The following is a 12,401-nucleotide window of genomic DNA, read 5'->3' as shown; positions in this document are numbered from 1 at the left end:
AAAACCATTTTGAGGTAAAACAGGCTAAAAGAAATTTCTTGAAAGCAAATATGTATTGGCAAGCTTTCTAATTTGGGGTTGGGTTTGTGTTTTGTAGACTTTATGCAAGAGTATTATGTATTTTTTTTACATCTTTATGAGGTGTTACTGAAGTACAATAACTGCACATATTTAATTACAATTTGATCAAATTTAACATCTTTATACACTGGTGAAACCATCACCACAGTCAAGATAAAGAACTTGTCTGTCGTCCCCCAAACTTCACTCAGAACTCCTTTGCAGTCCCTCCCTCTTTGCTTCTAACCTCATCCCCAGGTAACCATTGACTTGCTTTTTTTCCCCATCTTCTAGAACTGAATGTAAAAAGAATTGTGTGCCTAAAAATTGTTTGCTTTTTTTTTTTTTCCTTTTGCCTAGTTGCATTCCATTATGTGGATGGATATGCCATAATTTGCTTATTCATTCATCTGCTGGACATTTGGGTTATTTCCAGTTAATGTCTGTTACAAATGAAGCTGTCAGAAAATGAAAGCAAAACTGTTTTCCTTTTTCATGGGTAAATGCCTATAACTGGAAGGGCTAGGTCATATGGCATGCATATGCCATATACACATTTTATGGAGCTTCCAAAGTGGTAATACCATTTTCAGTTCCCATCATCAGTGAATGAGAGTTCAGGTTGCTCAAAATCCTTGTCAGTGCTTGGTATGGCCAGTCTTTTAGTTTTAGCCAATCTAATGGATGAATAGCGTCACCTCATTTTGTGTTTAGTTTGCTTTTCTCTGAGGACTAATGATGCTTTTCATGTACTTTTGGCCATTTGCTTATCTTTTGTGAAATGTCTAACACTTCTGTCTTTCTTTAATGGGTTCTTACTAAATTTACAAGAGTTTTTTTCTATAATATATTTTGAACCCAAGTCCTTCATCTGATATTTTCTTGAGCAAATTTTGTTCCTGAATATGGCTTGCATTTTCATTTTTAGTGGTGTCTTTCCAAGAACAAAAGTCTTACATTTTGATGAAGTCTGATTTATCAGTTTTAGCTTTAATGTTTTGTATTTTTTTCATGTGTTCTATCTACAAAAACTGCCTACCTTAAGATACAAATATTTTCTCCTATGTTTTCTTTTTGTGGTTTTAGATTGTGCATTTAGGTCTATGATTTGAGTCAGTTTTTGTGTTGAGTGTGAGGTAAGAATCATTGTACTTTTTTTTCAGTTTTGATTTCAAGTTGAACCAGCATCATTTGAAGAGAAAACTTTCTTCTCACCATTGCGTTGCCTTGACACAGATGTCAAAGATCAACTAAACATGTATGTGTGCATTTATCTCTGGACACTGTTCCGTTCCATGGATCTCTGTCTCTTTGCCAGTAATCCACATCTTTGATTACTGTAGCCTTATAGTAGATCTTGAAATTAGTTAAGGCAGATTCTACAACTTTTAATTATCTAGGTCCTTTGTATTTCCAAATTTTAGAAATGTGTTGTCAATTTCTACCAAAAAAAAAAAAAAGTCAGATTAATTTTGTTTGAAATTATATTGAATCCAGTCTTGGGATAATTGTCATCTATGACTGTGGTGCATCTCTTCATTTATTCATGTATAATTTAATACAGCGATGTTTTGTAGTTTTTAGTGTAGAGGTATTTGATATCTTTTCTTGGTTTTATTCCTAGGTATTCTTTTCCCCCCGCTACTGTGAAAGGAATTATAAAAATTTTATTATCAATTTTTTTTACCAGTAATATGTCATTATAGAACTAACTTTTCATATTAATCTTCACATACACATTGCTGAATCTTTCATTAGACTGTGTAGGTTTTTATGGGTTCCTTGGTATTTTCTAAGTAAGTAATCATTTCATGTGAATATTGACAGTTTCACTTCCTTTTTGACTGTTACTCATTTATTTCTTTTATTATGTAAATGCAGTGGCTAGGTCTTGTAGTAAAATGTTGAATAAGACTGTTGAAAGCAGACATTCTTGCCTCTTATGAGGAAAAAATTAGGTCTTTAACTTTTTTGTGTGTGTGTGGTACACGGGCCTCCCACTGCCGTGGCCTCTCCCGTTGCGGAGCACAGGCTCCGGACACGCAGGCCCAGCGGCCATGGCCCACGGGCCCAGCCGCTCCACGTCACGTGGGATTTTCCCGGACCGTGGCACGAACCCGCGTCCCCTGGGTCGGCAGGCGGGCCCTCAACCGCTGCGCCACCAGGGAAGCCCAGGTCTTTAACTTTTTGCGTGTGATACTGGCTGTTGGTTTTTCCTTAGATGCCCTTTATCAGTTTAATGAAGTTCCCTACTATTCCTGATTTTCTTTTTCTGAAATCATGAGGGGTATTGAATTTTGTTAAATGCTCTTGTTTTTGCATTTATTGAAATGATATTTTTTTCTCCTTTATCAATAGGTGAATTACATTGATTTCTGCATGTTAAACCAACCTTGCATTCCTAGGAAATGCTTTCGTTGACCCTTGAACAACACAGATTTAAACTGTACAGGTTCACTTATACATGGATTTTTTTTTCAACAGGTACTGCAGTACAACATGGTTTGGGTTGGTTGAATCTGTGAATGCAGAACTTTGAATACAGCGGGCTGACTGTAAAGTTATACATGGAATTTCGACTATGCAGAGGGTCAGCATTCCTAACCTTCACATTGTTCAAGGGTCAACTGTGTATGATTAGATTAGTTTTGGTAACATTTTGTTAAGGATCTTTACATCTATATAAGGGATATTGAACTGTGATTCTTTTTTTTTTTTTTTTTTTTACAATATCTTTTTAAGATTTTGATACTAATGTTAAGTTGACCTTGTAAAACAAAATTGGACAGTGGTTCCAACTTCTTTATTTTCTGAAAATATTTATGTAAGATTAGTGACTTGGAAGTTTGCCAGAATTCACCAGTACAAACATTCTGATCTGGGGTTTTCTTTTAGAAAAGGTATTTGCTAATTTAATTTCATATATATATTTCAGCTTTCTATTTGCCTGTGTCAATTTTGCTAAGTTGTATTTTTCAAGAAACTTGTCAGTGGCATGTAGTTGTCACTTTAGGGTGATGTTGTTGTATTATCTTATACTTTTAAAGCTGTTGGATCTGTGTGACTCTTTTTTATTCCTGATATTGTTGATTTGTGTCTCCTCATTTTCTTGAACATCCCAGGTAGAGTTTTGTTAATTTTGTTGATGTTTTCAAATAACTAGCTATTAGATTTTGTCTGTTTTATTGATTTCTGCTTTTTTACTCTTTTTTCCCTCTTTCTTTGGGGTTTAATGTGTTTATTTTCTCAGCTTTTTATGGTAGACTCTTAGGTCATTAATTTTATTTTTTTACTTTCTAATACAAGCATTGAAAGTTATGTGTTTATCTCTAATCTTTAACTCTATCCCACAACTTTTAGTATATTGTATTTTTGTTATGTAGTTCAAAGTAATTTCTAATTATTTCATCGGTTTGTGTTTTATCCATGAATTATTTTGAAATGTGTTATTTAATTTACAGGCATGTAGTGTTTTTCTAGATATCATTGTTTTCTAATTTAACTACATTATGGTCAGAGAATATACTCTGCCTTAATTTTGATTATTTTGATTAAGATTTGATTATTTTGATTTGATTTGATTATTAGTCAATATATTTCTAATATTGACTGTTTTAATGAATCAGAATATGATCTTTCTTGGTGAATGTACCATGCACATTTGAAACTAGTACATATTCTGAAGTTGTTAGATGAGTTCTATAAATGTTAATTAATCAAAGTAGTCAGTTGTGTCTTTGAGATCTGTGTCTTTGCTGATTTTTTTTTTTTTTTTGAGGGGAGGAATCTAGTTTTTCTATGAGTTACTGAAAGAGGAGGTTTTTTCCCCCCAACCTATAAAGATGTTGTTTTGCCATCAGGTCTCCATGGTTTCAGATGAAAAATCTTCAATATTTCGACCCATTCCCCTGTGTATGATGGGGCGTGTACATCTAGCTATTTTCAATAATTCTTTCTTTATATTCTTTCACCAGTTTTATGATGTGTCTTTCCTTTGTGCTCGTGAATCACTGAGCTTCTTGAGTCTGTCAGTTTAGGTACTTGACTAAATTTGGAAAACTTTCAGGCATTATTTATTCAAAAAAATTTTTTTTCGCAAAAACTGCATCATCTCACTTGAATGTGGAATCTAAAAAAGTTGAATACGTAGAAGAAGAGAGTAGAATGTTGGTTACCTGGGGTAGGGAGGTGGGGAAAATGGGGAGATATTGGTCAGAGTGTACAAAGTTGGAGTTATGTAGGATGAAAGTGTCGAGATGTAATGTACCATATGATACCTATAATTAATTCTGTAGTGAATATTAGACATTTGTAGTGTCTTTAGTAATAATTTCACATCAGATCATCATCTTGCTCACCTTAAATGTATACAATTTTTATTTAAAAATAAAATTTTCTTTTTTTTCATCCTTTCAGTGGTCCAGTTACCTAGGTTAGATCTTTGGACATTGTTCCATAGGTCTGTGAGGCTCTTTTCAACTATTTCATCCTTCTTTCACCCTGTTTTTCAGATTGGATAATTTCTATTTCTCTGCCTCAAAGTACTTGCTTCTTTCTTGCATTATTTCTATCCTGCTATTGAGTTCCCTCAGTAAGTTTTTCATTTTAAGTACTGAATTTTTCACTTCCAAAAATTTAATTTCTTAAATTATTTTTCTGTGTTGAATTCCTGTATTTTCATTATTTCAAGAGTGTTTTCCTTTACCCATGGAGCATAGTTTTAAGAGCTGCTTAAAGTGTCTTTGATAGTTTCATCACCTAGATCATCTCATGCTTTCCTTTTTGTTTTGTCTTTTCCCTTGAGAAAAGACATGTTTCTGGTTCTTTGTGTGATGAGTAGTTTTGGATTGTATTCTGGATATTGTGAATATTCTGTTGTGTAGAGTCTATTGTATTATTCCTATCATAACCATCTGGAGAATGATGATGTTTATTTTAGCAGGCAGTTGAGCCGCTTAGATTCGGACTGTAAGTTGTGTCCCACTTTCTTTGGGAGTAGTTGAGATCTTAATTCACTTCTCTCAGCCTTGACTGTATGGGTTTGTATCTTTCTGGTGCATGTGCAATTCAGGGTTAGAATGAGACTTGTACAGAAGGCTCAAATCTCTGTTCAGCTACCAGAGCTTTTGATATCCTCATTTGAGACTTTCATGCATGCTTAGCTCAGGAATTAAGGTGATATTTGTTGATTAACAGAATTAAGGGATCCCTTTTTTTCACTTTCTCATCTCTGAGATTCTCCCCAAACTGGCCTGAAGGAGTTCATATTTCTGATTCTCCTTGCCAGAAAAACAAGGTTTGTCTCCTTGTGAAGCTGCCATTGCTCACTGCTTTGCAATTGGGGTCTACCCTTGGGGTCAGTCATACTGCACAAGAAAAAAACAAATGGGAAACATCACTATGCAGGTCACTTTTCCAAGTTCTTTTTAGAGTCCTTAGGTGGTCGGTGCGTGTGTGTGTAAAATTTAAAGTTTTTAGTTAGTTGTAATTAGCATGAGGCATGGATGACAGTGGGCTTACCTTACCACGATAGAATCAGAACCCATGTTGAATTTTTTTCCCAGGAAAATAATTCTATATCAAGATCTAGGGTCTTTCTTTTAAAATTAGCCAAACCATGGTGACAAAGTTCTCTTCATGTCTAAGTTGTGCGGAGTAGAGCAGAAGTGATTGTCAAATTGTGTCCATTACACACACGAGAGCACACACACACACACACAATTTAAGAATATAGCTGCTGTTATATTTTAGTTTATGTGTTCCAACTATTCTTTGCATATACTGTTATTTCAAGGACATGGAAGACATTCCTATTTTCCTCCTTCACTGGGTTATTAAAGATAAAATCGGTTATGTATGTGAAGTGCTTAGAGCCATCAGAATCAAGCTGTATATAAATTAAAGTGGTGTTATTACTCTAATGCAAAACGAATCCTTAGATACTGTTAAAACTTCTTAGGACCAATTCTTTGTGGTGATTTAAATGTTTTAGAGTTTAAGAATTAACATTGGTGACAATATTTCCTGTTGTGAAATGCATATAGTAGGTCAGTGTCAACTTTTTAATGAAGGTAAGTTTATATAATGATAAAAAATATAAAAATCAAAGGAAAAGTTATTTCTGAATGATGCACATTTTGGAAATAGAACAGTCTTTGTTTTTTTCATTTTTCAGAATCAGGCTGATGTGAATTGTGTGTTATATATTTCTACTTTTTTTTTTTTGGTAATGATTAAGTGACTCTTAAGGAAATGAAAAATGAGGGCAGCAAGGCTATTTTATGTAACAATGAAATTAAATTGTTTTTTTAAAAATTAAAGGATGTGTGGACATGTGATAAAATATAAGATTTTCCATATGCTTAAGAAACCCTTCTGACCCTGAATTGGATTAAGTTATTGAAATGGGACTCGGATAAGGAGCACATTGGAGTTCAGGTGAAAGAATTTCCTCAGGGGCACCTTCCAAGCATTTATTAGTCTTTAGTCTTATTTGTTCCTTGAAACTGTGGGTTTAAAAAAAGCAATTTTCTAAATTTATGTTATTTGTAAAATGCACTGTTGAGTTAGACATTTTGTTTTATGGTAACCAGAGTTTAAAAGATATTTACCTGATTAATCTCTATTGTATCAAATACAATACCTTGATGTTTTACACTTAAAGACTGAGATATAATTTGCATTCAGTAAAATGCACAAATCTTGTGTAGAGCTCAGTGGCTTTCACAGATACATTTTTTTAATACATATGTAACCCAGACCAAGATAGAAAATGTTCCTATCATCCTTTAAACTTTTTTCATACATTTTCCTTTCAGTATCCTCCATCTCCCAGCCAGAGTTAATCACTTTTGACCTTGGTCAGCACATATTAGTTGCCTGTTCTTAAGCTTCATATAAATAGAATCATACATAATTTTTTTTTTTTTTTTTTTTTTTTTTTTTTTGCGGTACGCAGGCCTCTCACTGTTGTGGCCTCTGCCGTTGTGGAGCACAGGCTCCGGACGTGCAGGCTCAGCGGCCATGGCTCACGGGCCCAGCTGCTCCGCAGCATGTGGGATCTTCCCAGACCGGGGCACGAACCTGTGTCCCCTGCATTGGCAGGCGGACTCTCAACCACTGCGCCACCAGGGAAGCCCATACATAATGTTTTGAGATCCATATGTATTGTATATATCAGTACTTCTTTACTTTGTTGAAGAGTACTCAGTTTTATCAGTAGGCCCCAGTTTGATTATCCATTTGTCTCATGCAGACTTGCTTCCATTTGGGGCTATATAAATAAAAGTATGTAGATCTTCCTTGTGCTCATCTTTTTGTGAATTTAGTTTACATTTTTCGTATTATGTAAGTTCATTATAAATTATTTGAATATAGCATTTTGTCTATTGAATCTCTTTTTCATGTCAACTTTTAGAAGATACTTTGCTATAAAAAGAAAAAATGGTCCCAAGATGTACAAGTTTACAGTAAGAGATTTTAACATTTTTGAGTCTATTTTCTCTTTTTCAAAACATAGATTGTCCATATTTGATTCTTCTGTACAAATTATAAGGGAAAATTAAAATTTGTAAATCTGTTAAATGCATTTGAAAATTAAAACATACCACATATATGAAATTCTCATTTTTTTCCATCAATTTATATGACTATTTCATCCTGCAAAGACCCACCCCATAGTTCTGTATCTTTTCTCCAGTATGCTATTTCACTGTAGTATGTGATAAGCAGTTTGTGTCCCTCTCCCTATGAGACCATAATCTCCTTGGAGACAAAGACCATCTGTATCTTACTCTTCCATCCCTAGCATTCTAGCACTTTGCCTGGCACGTGGTAGGTACACATTATATGTTGAGTGAACTGAATAACTGCCTTTTGTCTGGGGTGTTTGTTTGCATTGCAGAAGTCATCTTTGCTGTGGAAACATAACACACACTTAGCTTTAACTCAGGAGTTTACCGTTCCCTTTACATCTTAAGTCTTTTGTTTAATACATGAGCTGACTTATCCCAGTTTCCTGTTTATATAGAGTAGGCTTTTGATGAAAATGTGCACTACCAAAAACCTATAAAAGATTTCTGTTTTGTTTAAAAAGATTTGTTTTATTTAATAACATTATGTTAAACTTCACTGCTATGTCATTGAGAAAAACAACCTCAAGTGGACATTCTGTATATATATGTACCCACATATATACATATATTACATACATTATATATTCCTAACTCACCTTTGCTTCTAGGGTATATATTAGTGCATGATATATTTAGTGCATAGAATAAGTCATTTTATTTATCTTTTTAAATATTGGCCAGAGACACAATATCTGTTTTTGACAAAAAACCTTGAAATTACACATGATTTTCATTATACTGGGATTTCTATGTTGAGTCAAAGGTCATTATTCTAATCGCCTCAGACACCCCCCCCTTTTTTCTTTTCCCCCTAATAGGTCTTTGCAGTGCCCATCTGTCTGTGGTTCATGGTATAACCTTTTTGATAGGAGCAGAGTGGCAGATGGGCAGCAGATGGGAGTTTTGCCCGACATCTTGGTTCAGATCCTGGCACAGGCAGAAACTGTCAGGGACTGTCAGTTTGTCCTCACAGCTTGTGGGCTCCAGTCCTGTGTTTGGCATCACGACCAAGGGTCTGAACTGATGCAAACCTGGACTAGCTATTGGTCATTCTGACTCGTTAATGGTTAAAGACTAACAATAAGGGTAGGGGACACCCAGTGGGACTGTAAAAAGCATCTGAGAGAAAATGTCCTTTCTATTTCACTGAGTGCTGGATCCTCAGGACCCCAGAGTCAGCTCGTTCTCAAGACAAAGTGGCAGAATGAGGAAAACAGTATTGTCATATAGTCATTTACCTGTGTTCAAAATATAATTCTCAAAAGTCCTTGTTTCTGTTCAAAATCACATGAGGACGCGAGAAATATAGACAGTGTCTTGATCCTTAAACCAAATGTTTTTGTCTAAATTGTTGGATAACTTGTCATCTTCTGGAATTTCTAAGGATACTACATGATTAAAACTTGGACTAATGATAACATTTTGAATGCAGTAAGTGTAACTGCTTCTACCAAAGCATTAAAAGATAGTTAATGAGATTACTAGTCTCTCCAAGGGGAAAGAAGAAAGTCTTTTTTTTTAATTCTGAACTATCAGTGCCTAACTCTTTTTTTTTTTTTTTTTTTTAGTGTGTACATAAATTTGCTGCCTTACAAGTCACTCTCTTCATTTTAGATAGAAACCAGATTGGAGTAAACAGATGGGGCTGGGCAAATCCTCCTAATGGAGGGTAAGGCTTGGCAGTGACCAAGAATAAAAGGCAATAATGAGTCAAATTGTATGCTGAGCTCAGGGTTTTGTTTTTTTTTTTTAATTGTTTAGTTTCTTTAGACTTAGAGCTTCACAGTGATCATACTGTGATCTTTCTCTGAGTCCCAAATTTGATAACATAAGAGAGTTTATGTAACGAATATGTGTCTACAGATCTCTAAATAAGTGTCCATCATAAGTATAGAAAACTGTCACACTCTTTCTACTGAGCTATCACTAACTTATCACCCAGTATTAAAAGAGAAGCCTAGACTATTCCATTCCTTTCCTGTACTCTGAACTAAATTGAAATCTTGTGCCCTGCTGGTTAATAGCATTTCTGTTCATAGAGTATGTAGGTTATAACATGATTACACAATGTATTAATATGAATTGTTTACATTCAAATCTTGTGTTCTGGGAATCAGTGGTCACTTATACATATGTGTTGTTCCCAATTATCTCCATAACATTGGGCTATGATGCTGAAATAAATGGTTTGCAGTAGTTCAAGAAATTCCTTCAACCTAATTTGTACATTTGCAGTGTGAACCACCATAGGGCACTAGGAAACGTAGGTTATAGCAGATTGTCGCGAGTTCAATTACCTAAACCTTGAGTAATCATCTATATTATAAAATGGATATACATTGTATACCATGTTCCATCAGGTATTTTATCTTTTAAAATTTCTTCTTTCATAGCTTAATATATTTAAAGTGAAAAACTCTGTCTTTATGTCATCTGAGGAGGTATGGTTGTGTGTGTGTAATTATCTATAAGGTTACGTATTTGACAGACGACCAAGGTACCTTCATTTTGGAACCTTGGCACTTTATCTGGGGCTTCCTCGCAACTAACTCATTTATTCTTTACTTTCAAAGGAATCTTGAAATGGAAAAATCTTGTTACAATGCTTCCTAGGATGGCCTAAGGACTGTGTCACACCTCAGCTAACTCTAAGTGTACCTTAATGTGGATCTTGCTAACATGATTTCAGGTGAGGTGTGGGCAGGGTCTAACTAGTTATAACTCTGTAAATGCTTGAACAGAGACTTAGCTTGAAATTCTCCATCTGCTCGATAGCACCGCAACACTCTAATCCCAGAAAGCTGTCTTATAATGAACTCTCCCATTAGCCACGGAGTTCAGGCAAAGTCATGAACTTGAGGAAAGCAAGCAGTCCCTGTGACTTAACCAGTTAGATGGAAGCTCTACTTTGCCAATGTGCTGTCTACTTCCCCCAGATTTGTTCTTGCTTTGGAAAGGCAGCTCTCAAAAGAAGGATTACAACCACAATGAGTAGTTCTATAGAGATTAAGGTATTTTACATAGAATGTCTTCCATAAACAGCTAATTTCTTATATTTAATCATCCTTTAGGTTGTATCATGTTTATGGATTTCAGAGGGCTTTACTCATGCTTTACCTTTACTCATGCTTTACCTCTTTAGATGTTTTAATAGCCCCTGTTAGGCAATTAGAGAAGAAATCTAAATAACCAAGAAAATAAATCAAAGTTCAGCATCCAGTTTGGTTAATTATTGCCTTTTGGTCATAGCCATTGTCACTGGATATATAATGACAAACAATAAAAAAGTCCTTACTGGCAAGAAACTTATGTTCTAACAGGCAATGCAGATAATAAATAAACATATGCTAGAATGTCAAAGCTCAATAAAGAAGTGTTATCACAAATATTAAGGCAGGTGAAAGTGGCAGAAAGAGAGGGAGAGGCTACTTTATGTAGGGTGGTCAGAGAAAGTCTATAATTTTGTGTGCGTGTAGATGTATTTTTTTTCACATTTACCTTTTTTTTTTTTTTTTACTAAGATATAATTTACAGATTCACATAGTGAGAATTGCACAAATCTTATTCACATAGTTTGCATTTTGATAAATGTATGCACCCATATAACCATTACTCTATCAATATATGGAACATTTCTATCACCAGGAAAAGATTGCTCCTGGCCTCTCCTAGACAGTCCTGTCATCATCATTCCCCAAGGCAACCACTCTTTTTCAGTTTCACCATTAGTTAGTTTTGCCTATTTGGGAACTGTGTGTAATTAGAGAATCCTACAGTTTGTACTCCTCTGTGGCTGGTTTCTTTCCTCCTCTTAAGATTTGTGATGTTCATCCGTGTTATTGCTCTATTGAGCTCATTCTTTTTTATTGTGTTCCATTATCTGGACATATCACAATTTGTTTATCCTTTCTGCTGATGAACATTTGTACTGTTTCCAGTTTGGGGCCATTTATAAATCTGTTAGGAACATTTTTGTGTCAGATTTTTATGTATATGTTGACATTTCTCTCAGGTAAACACCGAAAGGTAGGTGTTTGACTTTATAAGTAATTTCCATGCCGATTTCCAGAGAGATTGTACCATTTTATCCTCCCATCAGTAATGTAAGAGTTCTGTGGTGTGTTTTTTTTTTCACATCCTCATCAACATTTGGTGGTCAGTCTTTTAAATTTTAGCCATTGGAGTGCGTGTATAGTGGTGTCTCGTGTGGTTTTAATTTGCATTTCCGTAATGACTAATGATGGTGAGCACTGTTTCATGTGCTTATTGGCTATTCATTATATATTCTTTTGTGAAGTGCCTATTCAAGTCTTTTGCCCATTAAATTGAGTCGTTTGTCTTTTTATTATTGAATTGTAGGAGTTAGATAGAAGTCCTTTGTCAGATGTCTTGCAAACATTTTCTCCCAGTCTGTAGCTTTACCTACTTACTTTCCTAATGTTTTTCTAAGAGCAAACATTTTAATTTTGATAATGTCCACTTTTATAATTTTTTCTTTAATTGTTAGTATTTTCTTCTGTCTAAGAAATTTTTGCCTTCCCCAGTATCACAAAGATACTCTCCTGTGGTTTTCTGAAAAGATTTATGGTTTAATTTTGATGTTTAGATCTGTGATAATCTAGGATACATTTTTGTGTATAATGCGAGGTTTCATCCCCCTCACCCCAAATGATCAATCAATTATTCTAGTATCACTAGTTGAGAATA

At 34.7% G+C, this 12,401-nt stretch overlaps 1 long non-coding RNA gene across 1 annotated transcript in view; it reads left to right on the top strand.

Annotated features, from left to right (window-relative positions):
• Nucleotides 1-1,308, top strand: part of LOC129391353 (uncharacterized) — a 46,383-nt gene extending 45,075 nt beyond the window's left edge. Inside the window, exon 3 of the long non-coding RNA XR_008615767.1 lies at nt 1,224-1,308. This is a non-coding gene — a long non-coding RNA (uncharacterized lncRNA). The remainder of the gene's footprint in view (nt 1-1,223) is intronic.
• The last annotated feature ends 11,093 nt before the right edge of the window (nt 1,309-12,401 follow it).

Source organism: Physeter macrocephalus, chromosome 18, assembly GCF_002837175.3.
Source record: "Physeter macrocephalus isolate SW-GA chromosome 18, ASM283717v5, whole genome shotgun sequence".
NCBI classification, from domain to species: domain Eukaryota; kingdom Metazoa; phylum Chordata; class Mammalia; order Artiodactyla; family Physeteridae; genus Physeter; species Physeter macrocephalus.
The sequence above is the reverse complement of the archived record's forward strand: the minus strand, read 5'-3'. Positions and strand labels throughout refer to the sequence as shown.